The 17,328-nt window shown below is 41.4% G+C and overlaps 1 long non-coding RNA gene across 2 annotated transcripts; it reads right to left on the reverse strand.

Moving 5' to 3' along the window:
* Positions 1-1,645: 1,645 nt before the first annotated feature.
* LOC110504315 (uncharacterized) lies at positions 1,646-12,912 on the reverse strand. 2 transcript variants are annotated; one of them, XR_002470581.3, is made up of 3 exons: positions 11,928-12,912; positions 2,006-2,128; positions 1,646-1,874 (listed from the first exon to the last, which is right to left on the reverse strand). It is a non-coding gene; the product is annotated as an uncharacterized LOC110504315 (long non-coding RNA). The 2 variants fall into 2 exon arrangements; XR_016491889.1 differs by lacking the exon at positions 11,928-12,912 and adding an exon at positions 10,188-10,267.
* Positions 12,913-17,328: the final 4,416 nt, after the last annotated feature.

Here is a 17,328-nt window from a genome sequence, read left to right on the forward strand (position 1 = left end):
CCCCCCCCCCCCATCTCTTGCTGTTCTCCCCTTCCTTCTCTCGCTACCTCCATCTCTCTCTTAGAGCATGTCTCCTGTCTAAGTTGCGACGTGTGAGCAGGATATGGGAGGATGGCGAATCGATGGGGCAGGCTGGCGACTCAATACGAAAGATCAATCGGATGTCGATGCTGTCTTATCACAATCTGTCTCATCCTGCCATCCCTCATCCCCGCACGCACACACACACCTTACAGTGAACATGTTGAGAGTCACTCCTCATCCCAATACCACAAGACTGGCACCACACACACATCGCCTAAAAATAAACTGCACCTCTTGCACTGTAGTGCGTGATTGGCTGATAACAAAATAGGAGAAGGAGAGGAGCAATGCATGTGTGTTATCTGTGTTCCCTATGGAATCAGTTACTGTTACTAGCCAGGCTACGACACAACTTTATTCTTCCATTATGCTCAAGTCTCACAGGACAACAACAACCAGGTGATGCCAAATTAGTTTGATCATTTTCACTCAATGCATGATTTGCTGTCTAATGAATGTCACTCAATGAGAGAATTCTCCAGTGACTGTTGTGTTATTACAGATTACAGTGTAGTATTGGATCGGGTATTCTTTTGTAGGGCACTACCACTGTTTTGAATGACACTATGACACTGAAGTGAGGGAGAGACGGTGAGAATCATGGAGAGGTTTGGAGACGGTGAATGGAAGAGAGGATGAGGGGAGGATAGAGGTCGACAGAGAGATAGAGAAAGAGGGCAAACCCACCACGGTAAGGAAACTAATCAATGCAGTGTTATACTCACAAACAAAGGGACAATCTTTGCTTTCATTGAGGAGATTTTTCACCACTTTCTTCCACATGATGAATATTAAAATACATCTCTCACATCAGATGAAAAAGATGATCAGCATGTGTCTATTTTTTCCATCTCCCCGGGCCTCTAAACCCACAGGGGACACCTCCGGGACAAATTTACCCACAATGCCATTCTGTGTGACCCGCGGGCAGCGGTGAGACAACAGATTTGATTCCCTTGCTTAAGTAATGACCCCCTACCCATAAACCCTCTCAATTCATCCTTCTTAATAGAACCCTGGGTAATGGGAGTCTATACGGTCATCGCTGGCTGCAGCCAAAGACCATAAAAGACTATCGTCTGCATCACACCGCTCTCAGTCTCGATCACCCAACATTTGGGATATTAGCTACTCTGAGGTAACTGAAAAAAATGGCTTCATTTTTTTTTCCATATTGAAATGAAATGGAGCTTGCAATCAGAAGTTGGGCCATGAATGGAATTGATATGGCGATTAGGATGGATGGAGGAAAGGGAGGAAAATAGGGGATGATGATGGAGAAAAGGGGAGAGGGAAGTTGCCATCTCAGCTTTAAAGGCCCAGTGCAGTCAAAGACCTGATTTTACTGTATATACTGTTTTATATACACCTGTTTATTGGGTACACCCATCTACACTCTAAAAAGAAAAGGTTCCTGCAGTATCCTTTAGGGGTTCTTCAAATTGAAACCCCTATAAGTACATTTTTGAACTACCGCCCCTCCCCTATTACTATTATTGTTAATAATATTATTGTTAATAATAGTAATAATATGCATACCAATAACAACAATAACACAATATTTTAGTTGTCAGTGTTGTGTTTATTATGATTTTAGCGGCAAGGCAGAATAAAAAAATCTAAATATGAGGTATACTCCCAGCAGAGCCCCTAGTATAATGGGTATATCCTCTGGCGTGTTGATGTTAATGTCTTGAGGTTCTCCGTATCCATAGCCAGAATGATTTTGCAGTGCATGGTGATCGAACAGGTTTCCTGTTATATTCATCAAGGTGTAGGGAAGGGGAAGTCTGTGAATCCCAATAATAGTAATTATTCAGATGATTAACAGACCATGCACACGACAGTATTCATACCTAGGTTTTTGTGGTAAATATGAATGAAAAGAAAACCATTATCAAAACAGTTTTTATACACATACCTTGTCCATAATGTGGCTTATGGGATATTCATTGAAGAGGTAAGAGAGGAAGATGGTAAATGTGATCTGCAAAACATACCAATAGCAATTGACATGCCATCGTATGCCTCCTCGTCTGCATACCTGCAGACACAGACACAAAAGTGAGCAGTTCAGTCATCTGCACCCAATACAGCTAGCCTTCAACATATTCTTACCTCTTTGTTGATTGATATTCATTGAACTGTGCCCATTTTCGGTTTTACAAAGAGTTGCACAAATATGAAAAGACAGATGATATCATCATAAAACAATATCAATTTAGATCATACAAGGGACAAACCTGACCTTAAATTGAGGAGATCTTAAACTTGTCCAGTTATGTGCCTGCACCTGCTGTCCTTTCAAATTAAAATCAAAATGTTTCAGTTGGGCAGTTAGGGTCCTGTAAGAACCCCCACCAACTAAGGAGGTTCCTCGATGAGCCCCACCTCCTATTGGGTTATTGGAATAACCTTTTGGGGGAAATTTCCAGTGCCAAGAGCCCTGAGATTATTCAAAGAACTTTCGAGGATCTCAGATGAACCCTTGTTGAACCGTGTGAGTGTAGTAGTGTAGTACCGGGTTGGACGCACTTTGCCTCCATAACAGACTGAATTCTTTGGGGCATGGATTCTACTAGGTATGGCATTCAAATGTTGCTCAATTGGTATCAAGGGACTGATTGGATGGCGCCATGGAATTATGCTGCTTACGGAAAATTCTGATAATCAGAATGACGCAACAGTAACCAGGATTCATCTAACCAGGCAATGTTTTTCCATCACCTGGTCCAGCTGGACCAGTGTGGTCATCTGCTGCAAAAGCCCATTCGTGACAAGGACCGGCGAGTTGTGCATTCTGAGATGCCTGTTCTGGTATGATCGTCGGTGCCACACACCACACTCAAAGTCGCTTAAGTGACTTGCTTTGCACTTTCTAAAGTTCATTCAAACAGTAAATGAATGCCTTGATTCCTGTCTGCCTGCTTTAAATAGCAAGCCACGGCCATGTGACTCACTGTCTGTAGGAGTGAACCATTTGCGTGAACATGGAGTACCTAACAAACTGGCATCTGAGTGTATATGTCCATACTATGAGGTTGGAATAATACTGTGAAATTGTGAAAGTGATGATAATGCCCTTTCAGTGTAAGAGCTGCTCGAAAAGACCACCTGAAATTTCTACCTGCTCTGGTGGGATGGAGTTTTGGTCTGCCTTGGTGGTAAATTAGTTAATAGACCAATAAGAAAGAGTTCCAAACCTCTCTGCCAATAACAGCAAGTTTTCAGTTTTCCCTTCCCAATTGCTTTTTGCAATTTAATTAATTTATTGTAATCACAGTAAGGTGCTTAATTGTTACCCAGAATTGATTTGAAATTGAGATAAAAATGGCTGCTTTGGACCTTTAAATATAGAATTAGGAACTGTGTCTCTTCCACAATATGACATCTGTGTGCTGCTTTTCAATATACAGTTGAAGTCGGAAGTTTACATACACTGAGGTTGAAGTCATTAAAACTTGTTTTTCAACCACTCCACAAATTTCTTGTTAACAAACTATAGTTTTAGTCGGTTAGGACATCTACTTTGTGCATGACACAAGTCATTTTTGCAACAATTGTTTTCAGACAGATTATTTAACTTATAATTCACTGCATCACAAGTCCAGTGGGTCAGACGTTTACATACACTAAGTTGACTGTGCCTTTAAACAGCTTGGAAAATTCCATAAAACTATGTCATGGCTTTAGAAGCATCTGATTTTCTAATTGACATCATTTGAGTCAATTGGAGGTGTACCTGTGGATGTATTTCAAGGCCTACCTTCAAACTCAGTGCCTCTTTGCTTGACATCATGGGAAAATCAAAATAAATCAGCCAAGACCTCAGAAAAAAATGGTACACCTCCACAAGTCTGGTTCATCCTTGGGAGCCATTTCCAAACACCTGAAGGGACCACGTTCATCTGTACAAACAATAGTACGCTAGTATAAACACCATGGGACCACGCAGCCGTCATACCGCTCAGGAAGAAGACGCGTTCTGTCTCCTAGAGATGAACGTATTTTGGTGCAAAAAGTGAAAACCAGAACAACAGCAAAGGACCTTGTGAAGATGCTGGAGGAAACAGGTACAAAAGTATCTATAGCCACAGTAAAACGAGTCCTATATCAACATAACTTGAAAGACCACTCAGCAAGGAAGAAGCCACTGCTCCAAAACCGCCATAAAAAAAAGCCAGACTACGGTTTGCAACTGCACATGGGGACAAAGATCGTACTTTTTGGAGAAATGTCCTCTGGACTGATGAAACAAAAATAGAACTGTTTGGCCATAATGACCATCGTTATGTTTGGAGGAAAAACGGGGAAGCTTGCATGCCAAATAACACCATCCCAACCGTGAAGCACAGGAGTGGCAGCATGTTGTAGGGGTGCTTTGCTGCAGAAGGGACTGGTGCACGTCAGAAAATAGATGGCATCTTGAGGCAGGAAAATTATGTGGATATCTTGAAGCAACATCTCAAGACATGAGTCAGGAAGTTAAAGCTTGGTCGCAAATGGATCTTCCAAATGGACAATGACCCCAAGCATACTTCCAAAGTTGTGGCAAAATGACTTAAGGACAACAAAGTCAAGGTATTGGAGTGGCCATCACAAAGCCCTAACCTCAATCCTATAGAAAATGTGTATGCAGAACTGAAAAAGCATGTGTGAGCAAGGAGGCCTACAAACCTGACTCAGTTACACCAGCACTGTCAGGAGGAATGGGCCAAAATTCACCCAACTTATTGTGGGAAGCTTGTGGAAGGCTACCCAAAACGTTTGACCCAAGTTAAACAATTTAAAGGCAATGCTACCAAATACTAATTGAATGTATGTAAACTTCTGACCCAATGGGAATGTGATGAAAGAAATAAAAGCTGAAATAAATCATTCTCTCTATTATTATTGACATTTCACATTCTTAAAATAAAGTGGTGATCCTAACTGACCTAAGACAGGGAATTCTTACTAGGATTAAATGTCAGGAATTGTGAAAAATTGAGTTTAAATGTATTTGGCCTAAGGTGTATGTAAACTGTAAGTAACCCTCAAATAATGTAAAGCAGTTTGAGACCCCTACAGAAATGCTAGACATCTACTCACTCTATCACAATGAACACACACTGTTTTTGATTCTTCCCTCCCCGTGAGAAGATGAGCATTCACCTCTGACTCTCCAGGCTTCTGCTTCCAAAACACTAATCCTCTTTTTGAACAATAGCATTTAGGGCCTGCATAACTCATTCTGACACACACAAACGTGCACGCACGCGCGCACACATTAGGGCGGCAGATAGCCTGGCGGGTAAGAGCGTTGGGCCAGTAATCGAAAGATTGCTGGATCGAATCTCCGAGCTGACAAGGTTATGCCCCTGAACAAGGCAGTTAACCCACTGTCCACCGGGCGCTACCGTCTGATTCAGAGGGGTTGGGTTAAATGCTGAAGACACATTTCAGTTGAATGCATTCAGTTGCACAACTGACTAGGTATCCCTCTTTCTGTAATTGCAGTGGAACAAAAAAGCACAGCATTGCACTGCCTGAATGAGAATTCTCTTTAAATGATGCTCTCTCCTCGCCGTTTCTGTTTTCGGGACCACAAATAGACTGCGGTTTCTATTTACTTCTCAAAGGTTAATCAAACCTTTGACCCAGTTACTTACCAATTACAAACCTGGTTTTCAAGGCCAACTCTACAGTGGGTATCATAATTATTCACCCTCTTTGTTTACTTTTTATTGTGTTACAAAGTGGGATTCAAATTGATTTAATTGTCTTTTTTTTTGTCAATCAACACAAAAGGCAGTGCAATGTCAAAGTAGAAGAAAAAAAATCTAACTTAAAAGAAAGATTCATTAAAAATTAAACACTAATGTACCTTGATTAGGTAACCCCTGAGTCAATACATGCTTGAAAATAAGGAGGCAGTTACTCAGTGATCTGTTAGATTTGATTTATATCCGTTATTTTACCAGGTAAGTTGACTGAGAACACGTTCTCATTTGCAGCAACGACCTGGGGAATAGTTACAGGGGAGAGGAGGGGGATGAATGAGCCAATTGTAAACTGGGGATTATTAGGTGGCCGTGATGGTTTGAGGGACAGATTGGGAATTTAGCCAGGACACCGGGGTTAACACCCCTACTCTTACGCTAAGTGCCATGGCTTTGGGTTTAGGCCAGAAAGTGTATTCCTTTGCTGTGTTTTCTTGCATTCTTACTTTAGTACCTTGTTGCATATAGCATGCATGTTTTGGAATGTTTGTATCTTTATTTTATATTCTTCCTTTCATTCTGTTTCACTAGGTCATTATTGAGGAGGAGTCACTACAATGTTGTTGATCCGTCCTGAGTTCCCTCCCATCACAGCCATTGAATTCCGTAGCTGTTTTAAAAATTACCAATGGCCTCATGGTGACATCCCTAAGCAGTTTCCTTCCTGTACTACAGCTCAGATCAGAAGGACGACTGTATATTTGATGCGTCTGGATGGTTTAATACATGAGCCACCGTCAAATGATTAACTTGACCATGCTGAAAGAGATATTCAATGTCTGCTTTGTTATCATTACCCGTATATCAATCACTGCCCTCCGTTACGAGGCTTTTGAAGCACTCCCTGCTCTTTGTGGTTGAATCAGCGCTTGAACTTCAATACTTGACTGAAGGACCTTACAGATATATATGCATGGGGGACAGAGGAAGGGTTAGTCATTCTAAAGTCAACCCCTATTATTTCACATTTCCATGTAACTTATTTATCAGGGCACAAGGCGAGACCCAGATGCAGACCCAGGACGCAGATGGTTGGAGTCTTAGATGTTTATTGATCCAAAAAGGGGTAGCCAAGAGAATGGTCGTGGGCAGGCAAAAGGTTAAAACCAGTTCAGAGTCCAGGAGGTACAGAGTGGCAGGCAGGCTCGAGGGCAAGGCAGGCAGAATGGTCAGGCAGGCGGGTACAGAGTCCAGAAACAAGCAAGGGTCAAACTGGGAGGACTAGCAAAAAAATAACAGACAAGGCAGGCGCATGGGAAACCACGCTGGTTGACTTGGACATACAAGACAAACTGGCACAGAGAGACAGGAAACACAGGGATAAATACACTGGGGAAAACAAGCAACACCTGGAGGGGGTGGAGACAATCATAAGGACAGGTGAAACAGATCATGGTGTGACATACTGATACCCACTGTATATGTGGTTCCCCATTGATCTGAAGGTGCATCAGTTAAGGCTGCACGGTTCTTAAGTGGGAGAAAGTGGTTCTGCATTCACTGCCCTTCACATGCTAAGGGGATAAATATATCCAAAGAAAACTAGTAGTGGCAACATTTGTGCCTGATTCACATATGTAGGGATGAGCCAAGCCAAGCTTTACTGGGCTGGCCTGGTTCCGCATCCCACCATAGTTGCTGGAACCATACACAGGGTTGAGGTGTAATGGATTACAAAAATCTAAGGGATTGCAAAAAACGGTAACAGTAATCCGTTACATTACCAGCTAAAATATTGTAATTAGATTACAGATGCTTTTGAAAAACTAGATGATTACTTCAAGGGGGACTTTTAAATTTAGAAAGGATGTTGGCGAAAAAAAAATCTTTGACACTCAAATCAGCATTGAAAAAAGACGTAAATTTGTTCCACCCGAGCGATTCTGAGCACAAATCAGAGACCACTATGATGACACACCAACGTGTTTGATGGATCGCGGGAAAAGAGCAGGAAGAGGCTTTTGTAGACTACAGTCCAAGTTATATCTTCCAATGGTGCGACTGCTGTCGGCATCCAAACGCTTGGAGGTAAGGATGACAGCAGTGGTTTAGTCTACGGCGATACGGATTTAAATGATTGTTGACATCTACATAGCGCATTGATGTGAATCACACTGCTGCTCTCTCATTTAACTATTTGCGCTTTATGAATTGTGGTTGCTGTGGATGGCCTGCTGTTCACAAATCTAAATGTGTATATGAACCAAATAATGTTTGAATTCAAGAAGTTTAAGCTGCCTATCAATCATTGTTTCTGAAACCAGTGGACAGCCAGTGAAAAATGCACTCTTGCAGCAGCTGCACGGTGCAGATCCCAGCCAAAATAATAAAACTGGGGCTTTTATTGCTCAATCTAAATAATGCTGATATTTTTTAAAATCCATAGACTTATGCTCAAACTCGCACACTTTTGATAGACTTAAAAGGGGCACACTTTTTGGACATATATATATATATCCATTGATTCTTGAAGAATATAACTTATAAATGCATCATGAGCTCTAAATATAAACTTATTTTTCTCCAATATTTGTAAACATAGGGCGGCACACAATTGGCCCAGCGTCGTCCGGGTTTGGCCGGTGTAGGCCGTTCTTGTATTTAAGAATTTGTTCTTAACCGACTTGCCTAGTTAAATAACGGTAAAAAAAATAAAAAATAAATAAACATTGTAAATGTAAACAAACACTGTATAGCCTCATAACATGGTGAGACCAATAATGTTGATATCATGGATTATTGCATCCATAGCTCTGTCTATTCATCTGAGAGTGGTATATTTCTCCAAGCCCATCCCTCAGTATTTCACCCCAAACATTTGTTTAATCTGTGGATTTGCCCTTTTAAACAGCTGCATATTATCAAGATATCAAAGTGTCACCAACAAAAAGGTAAACAATAGGCCTATAGCAAATGCAGCATATGGCAATAATTTTTCACATGTAAATATCACTTTTCAGAAGTGCTCAAAGCATGCCATTCCATGAGCCCGGAATTTATTTTTCAACTCGAATCAATGAGCCCAATCAGTCCTCCATGACAACAAAATAATCAACAACATAGTAGGGCTGGCTAAAAAGTCCTTAGCTTTGGGGTTATGCTCAGAAAACATTTTGGCTAATCTATACTTCCATATTTCTAAGTCCTTTTCTTGAAGATCAAGGGGTATAACATTTAGTGGAATGACTGGAATTCTGATAGACTTTGGCTTTTAATGTAAATATATAATTTAATCGTATTATTATATGTAGTAGAAAGTGATGGGTTAGAAGAAGTCTACATAACCAACCCATAAAGTAAAATTTAACATCCATATGGCCAGCTATGTAACCTTTAACATTGATTTATCCTGCAATAGATGTCATTCAATTGGTAACATACATTTTTGTCTTCTAATGCCTCTTAAGGGGAAAGTAATCTAAAAGTAACTGAATGTAAACAGATTATGTTACTGAGTTTGGGTAATCCAAAAGTTACATTACTGATTACAATTTTGGACAGGTAATAATTGTAACAGATTACATTTAGAAAGTAACCCTGACCGTACAGTGCTGAAAAATCAAACAACATTTTCACCTGTGTGTTACCCACTGGGAGATAGCTATTCCTTATCCCACAGCATGCTACATTTGGGTCTGATTTGTAGCTGAATTTTGAGTAATATTGAAATCTCAGTCTGGCACCCCTACTGTCCTTTGCTCTCTGGACTGTCAAAGGAAAGATAATGCTCATTCTTAAAATCAATCAACACCGCCCCTTTCTCTGTGCAGCTCACTCACACACACACAAAGACACACACGTCCGCTGCCATGCTTTCGTCTGATTAGTGGCCGGAACAATTACTCTAATCATGTCATCTTAACGAAGCAACTGATAAGTAGAGACTGTGCTGGCCTCCTAATCCAGGAGACCTTCGCCTACTCCCAATTTCAGCTGCTATCATCACACACACACACACACATAAGCGCACACACATGGACAACCACGCACAAACAAGATACAAAATTATAGTACATACAGACACTTAGGATGTCCTGAGACTGTCCACTCTAACTTGATAAGAAAAAACATCTACATAAGGGACTAATTCTGTCTAGTCATTTTAAGGGAGAAGACGAGAGGGTCATTCCACCGTAAAAAGCACAAGAAAGAGGAATAACACCCACCATTTCAAATTGTTCTGGAATTGTTTCTGTTGTTAGAAACAGACAAGATTAGCATTCCTGCAACATTATTTTGCTGAAATATAATTTGATCTCTGAGAAATTACGCTAATTGAGTGCATCCAAATTAGCCATTTTAATTCATAGGATTCATATAATAATCCATAAATATAAGTACCTGGCTTGCTGAAATGACCCGAGAGAGAGAGAGGTAAGCAGAGAGGGAGAGGTAGAGTCCCTGACACTGGAAAGGAGCCAGGGTTCAAAGCCCTTGCCCTTTGCCCAGGGAAACCCCTCGGCGCTTGGCTGCCCACATCACAGCCTCTCCTTCCCAGTTCCTGCCAGGGGGTCGCGGTTACCACCGGCTACGGCAGCCATAACATTTACATTAAATTAGCCAGCTTCAAAGACTGTCTGAGTCTCTACACACACCGTCTGTAAACACACACACACACACACACACACTAATGTGATGAGACATTTCACACGTCTAATCTCTAATCAATCCCTCAGGTGACAGTGGCATTTTTGCAAGAAAGGGAGTTGAACCCTTCAACCACTACAGCTACACAAAGCCACTGACTGTAGGTCTTTGTTAGTGGAGTTCCACAGACCAACTTTGTTTGGCAGAAATTCACTTTGGTTCAAAAGGCTTTTGTGAGTCATAAGCAGCGGAGGAGAGGATGGAGACACCTTATCGCAATAACACACACACACTGCATTAACTTACTGCACAGCTCTGTCTGCCCTTGTAATTTCCGTCTATTAGTGGGTCTGTAGAGCTCTAAGCCGCTCGCATTACACAATGAAAAGGTCCTTCAACATATTACTCAACCGACAATATGCTCTATGGTAGACCGAGGAACAAGGTAGCAGCAAGGGCATTTATGAGCGAGAGCACGAGAGAGAGAGCACGCAAGAGAGCGAGAGAGCACGAGCGAGAGAGCGCAAGAGCAAGAGAGCGAGAGAGAGACTTATGTGAAGAAAATAATCACTTATCTCAAATTTGTTGTTTGCAGACCTGAAGAGACACGCCTCCGCCATTGCCTCCACATGTTCAATTCCTTCAAATATGTCAACACGGAATGGGAAAGGGCAAGAGGGGTTTTCTAAAGATATAGGAGATCATGATCCAATAATTCAAATCTTTGTAAGATTATGGCAGTCCCCATATTGGTTATGGGAGTGTCTAGCACCTTCACACAAACATTTAATTTGAACTAATAAGAAGGATGACAGCAATAGTTTTCTCTGAAGATGAAAGCAATATGATAGTCCTATTAGAAAGAGGAGGAAGGGAAGCGCTACTAAGGTACACAATAGTACATTTTGGTAGATCGGTGCTCTTTGGTAAAAGGGGTAAATTGGTCATCAAATAGAAAGGAGGACCAAGGCACTCTTAATATAATTAATTTAAATGCCTTTATTAGTATGGCATGTTCAATAGAAACGTTTTTTTTTTTTTTTTACCTACGCGTTTTGGCAGCATGGCCTTCCTCAGGGAGATAATATAATAGTCCTGTTCTGATTCTGGTAGCATGGTGCCCTCTAGTGCAGACTTGTGTAGCACTACAACTTTTACTAACTAGTGGTAGTACCAATGCGTTTTGAGAAGGAAGACAGAAGATGAAATAAATACAATTGAGATTCACCCGCTAGTTGCAATCTGATTCTCAACCGTCGCCCTTACATGTGCACTTGTTAATTGGCAGAGTTTCCACTCCAATCTATTCCTATAACATTAGTGAAGGGGTGCATACTTCACTGTATGGTTATCACCAGCAGGTGTTGCCATATCACTGTAAAAGATTCCCTTCAACTGTATAATCATAAGCAGCAGTTCCCCCATGTCCAATTGTTTTGACACAATTTCATTAGTTTGGAAGCTCTTTATCACTGACCCATGCAGGTCAACTACCTGGTTGTACAAGGTCCCAGCAGTCCATAGTCTCTGATATCCCAGACCTTGGAGCATTGTAAACGGCACAACGTCTGGGGAGGATGTCGGATTCTCTCTGTCATTTCGAAAGGGACATACAAAAAACGTATCCCGGAGAGAGTCCTCTTCAGACAGACAGCTCTCCCAACAAATCACGAGTTTGGGTAGGCGAGGGCTTAAAATGCTAAGGAGAATTGTGCTCATGTTTAGCTAGGACAACAAGCGTATACCGCTGTGATGTTATCAGTGACGCGCTTCGCGTTTCCGACTCGTCCTCTCTGTCCCAGCGACGCCTCAATTTGTACAGACTTGTTAAGAATGAGCACTGATACATTGCCGGAAGCAATCTGTCTGTCTAGAGCACAGGAGGCTGCTGAGGGGAGAACAAAGCTAATGTAATGGCATCAAATACCTGGAAACCATGTGTTTGATACCATTCCACTAATTCTGCTCCAGTAATTACCATGAGCCCGTTCTCCACAATTAAGCAGCCACCTCCTGTGGTCTAGAGGGACTAAAGCCTTGTTCACACGGGCAGGACTAAAACCCTGTTTTGGGAATTCTGATGTGATCTTTATCCTGTCTGAACAGCCAAAAAGCACATGGAATCGGATATTTCAAGCAACATTTCAAACCATCTCCATAGGTGGTTTGAAATCTGATAAAAAGCTGAATCCTGACCATATCAAATCTGATTGATTTACCCCTTAGTGTTTTTTAGACTGTTATTTATCGTATCTTGTTTCTTGCTACTGTAGTTACTGACAGCTTGAAAAGAAAATTTGGCAGCTAACTAGCTGAGCGAATGTACTAACGTTAGCAAACTAAAAAACTAGCTAGCTAACTAGCTAGCCAAAAAGGACTCGTTTTGAAAGTTGGATCAAAGCAACTGGGAAACTTCCATTGTAGGCATTACTGTCACCTGAGTTTGCTGCACAACAATTTCGGAGTGAGAGGAAGCAACAAGCACCACTACCAAGCAGCTTCATTACCATGACAACTAGCATAGGCATGTCAGCAAATGAATGCTGTCTGAACACGAACAAATCTGATTTGGTCACTTGTAACTTTACCTGTGGACAGTCAGTATTCCAAAATGTATTTGAAAACGAAAACTGATTTGAGCATTAATGCCTGCAGTGTGAACAAGGCTTAAAGGGAAATGTCACTGCTGCTCTATTTCACTGTATATGTCCATTAATATGTTATTAACATATCATGTGTCATAAAAATCGAGAAATTCCCCACTACACACAAATACGAGCGTTTCTGCACCTCGCCGGTAGAAACAGCTCTCTACATTTCCTGGTTGTAAGCAAACCAAAATATTCACAATTCATAGTGGAGGTAGTACTGCACAGTGAATGTTGATCCAGTTGATGTGAATACTTCAGTCGTCACTAGTTACCATAGCCACAAAGTCATAACCCCTCCTATGTCTACAATTTATCTTCTTAAAGCTGCAATATGTAACATCTTGGGCGTCCTGACCAAATTCACATAGAAAATGTGATTTAGATCTGTCATTCTCATTGACAGAAAGTCTAAGAAGCGGTAGATATTATTCTTGGGTATGACGCTACAAGCAAGGCACACCAGTATTTGGGGAGTTTCTCCCATTCTTCTTTGCAGATCCTCTCAAGCTCTGTCAGGTTGGATGGGGAGCATTGCTGCACAGCTATTTTCAGGTCTCTCCAGAGATGTTCGATCGGGTTCAAGTCCGGGCCACTCAAGGACATTCAGAGACTTGTCCCGAAGCTACTCCTGCGTTGTCTTGGTTGTGTGCTTAGGATCGTTGTCCTGTTAGAAGGTTACCCTTCGCCCCAGTCTGAGGTCCCGAGTGCTCTGGAGCAGGTTTTCATCAAGGATCTCTCTGTACATTGCTCCGTTCATCTTTCCCTCGATCCTGACAGGTCTCCCAGTCCCTGATGCTAAAAAACATCCCCACAGTATGATGCTGCCATGCTTCACCATAGGAATGGTGCCAGGTTTCCTGCAGATATGACACGGCATTCAGGCCAAAGAGTTCAATCTGGTTTCATCAGACCAGAGAATCTTGTTTCTCATGGTCTGAGAGTCCTTTAGGTGCCGTTTGGCAAACTCCAAGTGTGCTGTTATGTACCTTTTACTGAGGAGTGCTTCCGTCTGTCCACTCTACCGTAAAGGCCTGATTGGTGGAGTGCTGCAGATATGGTTGTCCTTCTGGAAGGTTCTCCCGTCTCCACAGAGGAACTATTGAGCTCTTTCAGAGTGACCATCGGGTTCTTGGTCACCTCCCTGACCAAGGCCCTTCTCCCCTGATTGCTCAGTTTGGCTGGGCGGACAGCTCTAGGAAGAGTCTTAGTGGTTCTAAACTCCCTCCATTTATGAATGATGGAGGCCACAGTGTTCTTGGGGACCTTCAATGCTGTAGACATTTTTTGGTACCCTTCCCCAGATCTGTGCCTTGACACAGTCCTGTCTCGAAGCTCTACAGACAGTTTTTTTCAACCTCATGGCTTGGTTTTTGCTCTGACATGCACTGTCAACTGTGGGACTTTATATAGACAGGTGTGACTTTCCAAATCATGTCCAATCAACTGAATTTACCGCAGGTGGACTCCAACCAAGTTTTAGACACATCTCAAGGATGATCAATGGAAACAGAATGCACCCGAGCTCCATTTCGAGTCTCATAGCAAAGGGTCTGAATACTTATGTAAATAAATTATTTCGGTTGTTTTTTCAATAAATTAGCAAAAATGTCTGAACCTGTTTTTGCTTTGTCATTATGGGATATTGTGTGTAGATTGTGTACATTTTTATTTAATCCATTTTAGAATAAGGCTGTCACGTAAAACAAAATGTGGAAAAAGTGAAGGGGTCTGAATACTTTCAAATGCACTATATACATTTTTTCAACCATTTTCCTTCCAAAGAATTTTGAATTAGGAATAAGCTAAGGCTTTCATTTATGGTCAAACAGATGTAAAAAGTGTTTTAAAAACATAACCAGAAAAAAGTTAAGGTATAAGAAATACATCAAAATACAATAATGTTGAAGTAAAACGTGGTCACAAAAAGCTGAGGTAGATTTTACTGAAATTCTGTTCGGAGTCTCAGAGCAATTTTGTTAACGTGGAATTGGCCCCCATCTCAATGCCCCATCATTGGCTGAGTGTAACAAAACACATACCAGTCTACAGTACCCTTTTTTGTTCACAGATTAACATGGTTTCTTGTATTGGATGTTTTACATATCCTCATGATCAGTCTTTGTGTCTTTCCAGGAGACTTGCAGTGCAAACAAATCCTCTACAAGAGGTTGAAGCAGTGGGTGGTGAAGAAATTGTACGAGCCCAGAACCCATCACTTCAGGGAGAGGCTTGTCCAAACCCAATATCCCTGCCAACATCGTCAAAGCCTGCTAAACCAGCTGCCGTTACTGAACACAAGATGGGGTTCTCCAGCTGAAGAACATTCTGGAACTTACCTGAACTATTCAACCAACACAAAATCCACATTCAGTTAGAGTGATGTTGTATTATAATATAGAATGTCTAGTATGCTCACAACTACATTGTGGTATAAATTTTGCTAGCTCTTGTACATAATTGATATATATAATGGCGTTTGACCAAATGTTTTCCATAATATTTTTTTTGCCAGAGTACTGACAAGTGACTAAATGATTCCAGCTGCATCAGAAACCAATAAAGTGTTGACTTCAACGTCTGGATCAATTCATTGTTATATTCATGAAATGTATTTGGATAAACTACCTACAATCTTACTGAGTAAAAAAAAATAAAAAATGCTGCAGGTGAGTTGGTGTATCATTTAAACTTCCATTTGTTAGCAAGTAAACCTGTTTCAATAAAATAGTAAGTCTGTCAATATAGCAAATAAGTACGCATGACTTGTATTCAAGACAGTTTATTTGCTCTGGAGACCGAGCTGAGTTTACACAGCAGTATGAAGGAACAGTTATGGGAATGCATGACATAAAGTATACAGTTGAATAAAAATATACTACGCCTGTAATAAATAGTACAGTTCTACAAAGGGAACACTTGCATGGTGCATTTTAGGGGTGAATCGGTTTGTACTGAACGATGCATTTCCCCAACGGGTTCTTGTACAGACTTTGAGGTATGTTTGGTGGGTGTGGCGAGGTGTGGCTGGAAGCAATGAGTGATGTATTTAAAGGGGAATAGCCATGCTGACAGCAATCCTAAACCCTACCCCTCCCCTGGTCTTTCAGTACAGCACCGTTTCCGTTCAATTGAACATTCCAGAGCATAAAAACGCACTGAACGCAGCCCTGGTCTAGGGTGCCTGCGCTGCTTGCTGGTCTCACAATCTCAACTCCTCTTCAGTGTATTCCGGCTCAAATAAAAAAAAAAGTATATATGTTCCTATGTAAAATAACATTAAAAAATGTTTTGTTGTCCAGCACTTCTTGGAAAGAGTAATCATCAGAAGCAGCCATTGTAATTATTTAGTCATCTCTGATAGACAGTGCACTAACATACTGTAGCTCCCGTGAACCTGTAGAAACTAGTACTGCCTCCGTTTTGAAAATAATGCCTTCGAGGGTGGGAACACAATTGGACAATGAAGTAGGGCTCCCACCAGGCTGTAGTTTTTACAAAGCCAGAAAGAAAAAACATCTACCTAGATATCCTGTAATGTCCTGGCAGATAGCAACGGGTCCAATGTCTCTACAGTACTGAACAAGGACAATCATATCTTGTCGCTGCTAGCGTAACCGTGCAATCGGCGAAAAACAAAAGCTACAAAACATGACAACTCTATTCGTTTTTAGATCAGACAGCAGGCTCAATCAACCGATGATGTCATTGGTTGAACTCACCGGGCGTGACAATTAAAAAATACCACTATAGTGCATAATTATGCCTAAAACACCTTTCGCCACTCAGAATTATGTAAGGAGACTGGAAAAAGTGTCTAGCAGTGAACGGTCCCAGCTTTAAGCGGTCCCAGCTGCCAGATTTTTGGATAATCTCAATTGCTACTCTTTGAGTCCTCTCCTCACTTTCTTCTCAAACCCCATTGGAAGAGACAGACAGATGTCTCTACCATTGAGATTCTCCCCATGTGCTTTGCATTGAACCAGGAAGCACCAAAGGCCAGCAGCACAGGGTCCTTTAAAATATGATATTTTGGAACCTGACATAAATCTGTATTGATGAGTGATAGACGTGTCGTAAGGGGGATCCCTCTTTTATAGGTCAGTTGATTCAGTCCTAATTAGGGTGCCAGCTGGTTATATGAAATTATTAACTGTTGCGGACATGGAATGGTGTTTTATGATCGACACTGGGGAATGGTGACAGCATTGTTTGGTTGGCAGCCAGCTCACACTGACTGAAGTTGG

Source organism: Oncorhynchus mykiss, chromosome 25 (genome assembly GCF_057628025.1).
Source record: "Oncorhynchus mykiss isolate SJ-2025 chromosome 25, ASM5762802v1, whole genome shotgun sequence".
In the NCBI taxonomy this organism is placed as follows: domain Eukaryota; kingdom Metazoa; phylum Chordata; class Actinopteri; order Salmoniformes; family Salmonidae; genus Oncorhynchus; species Oncorhynchus mykiss.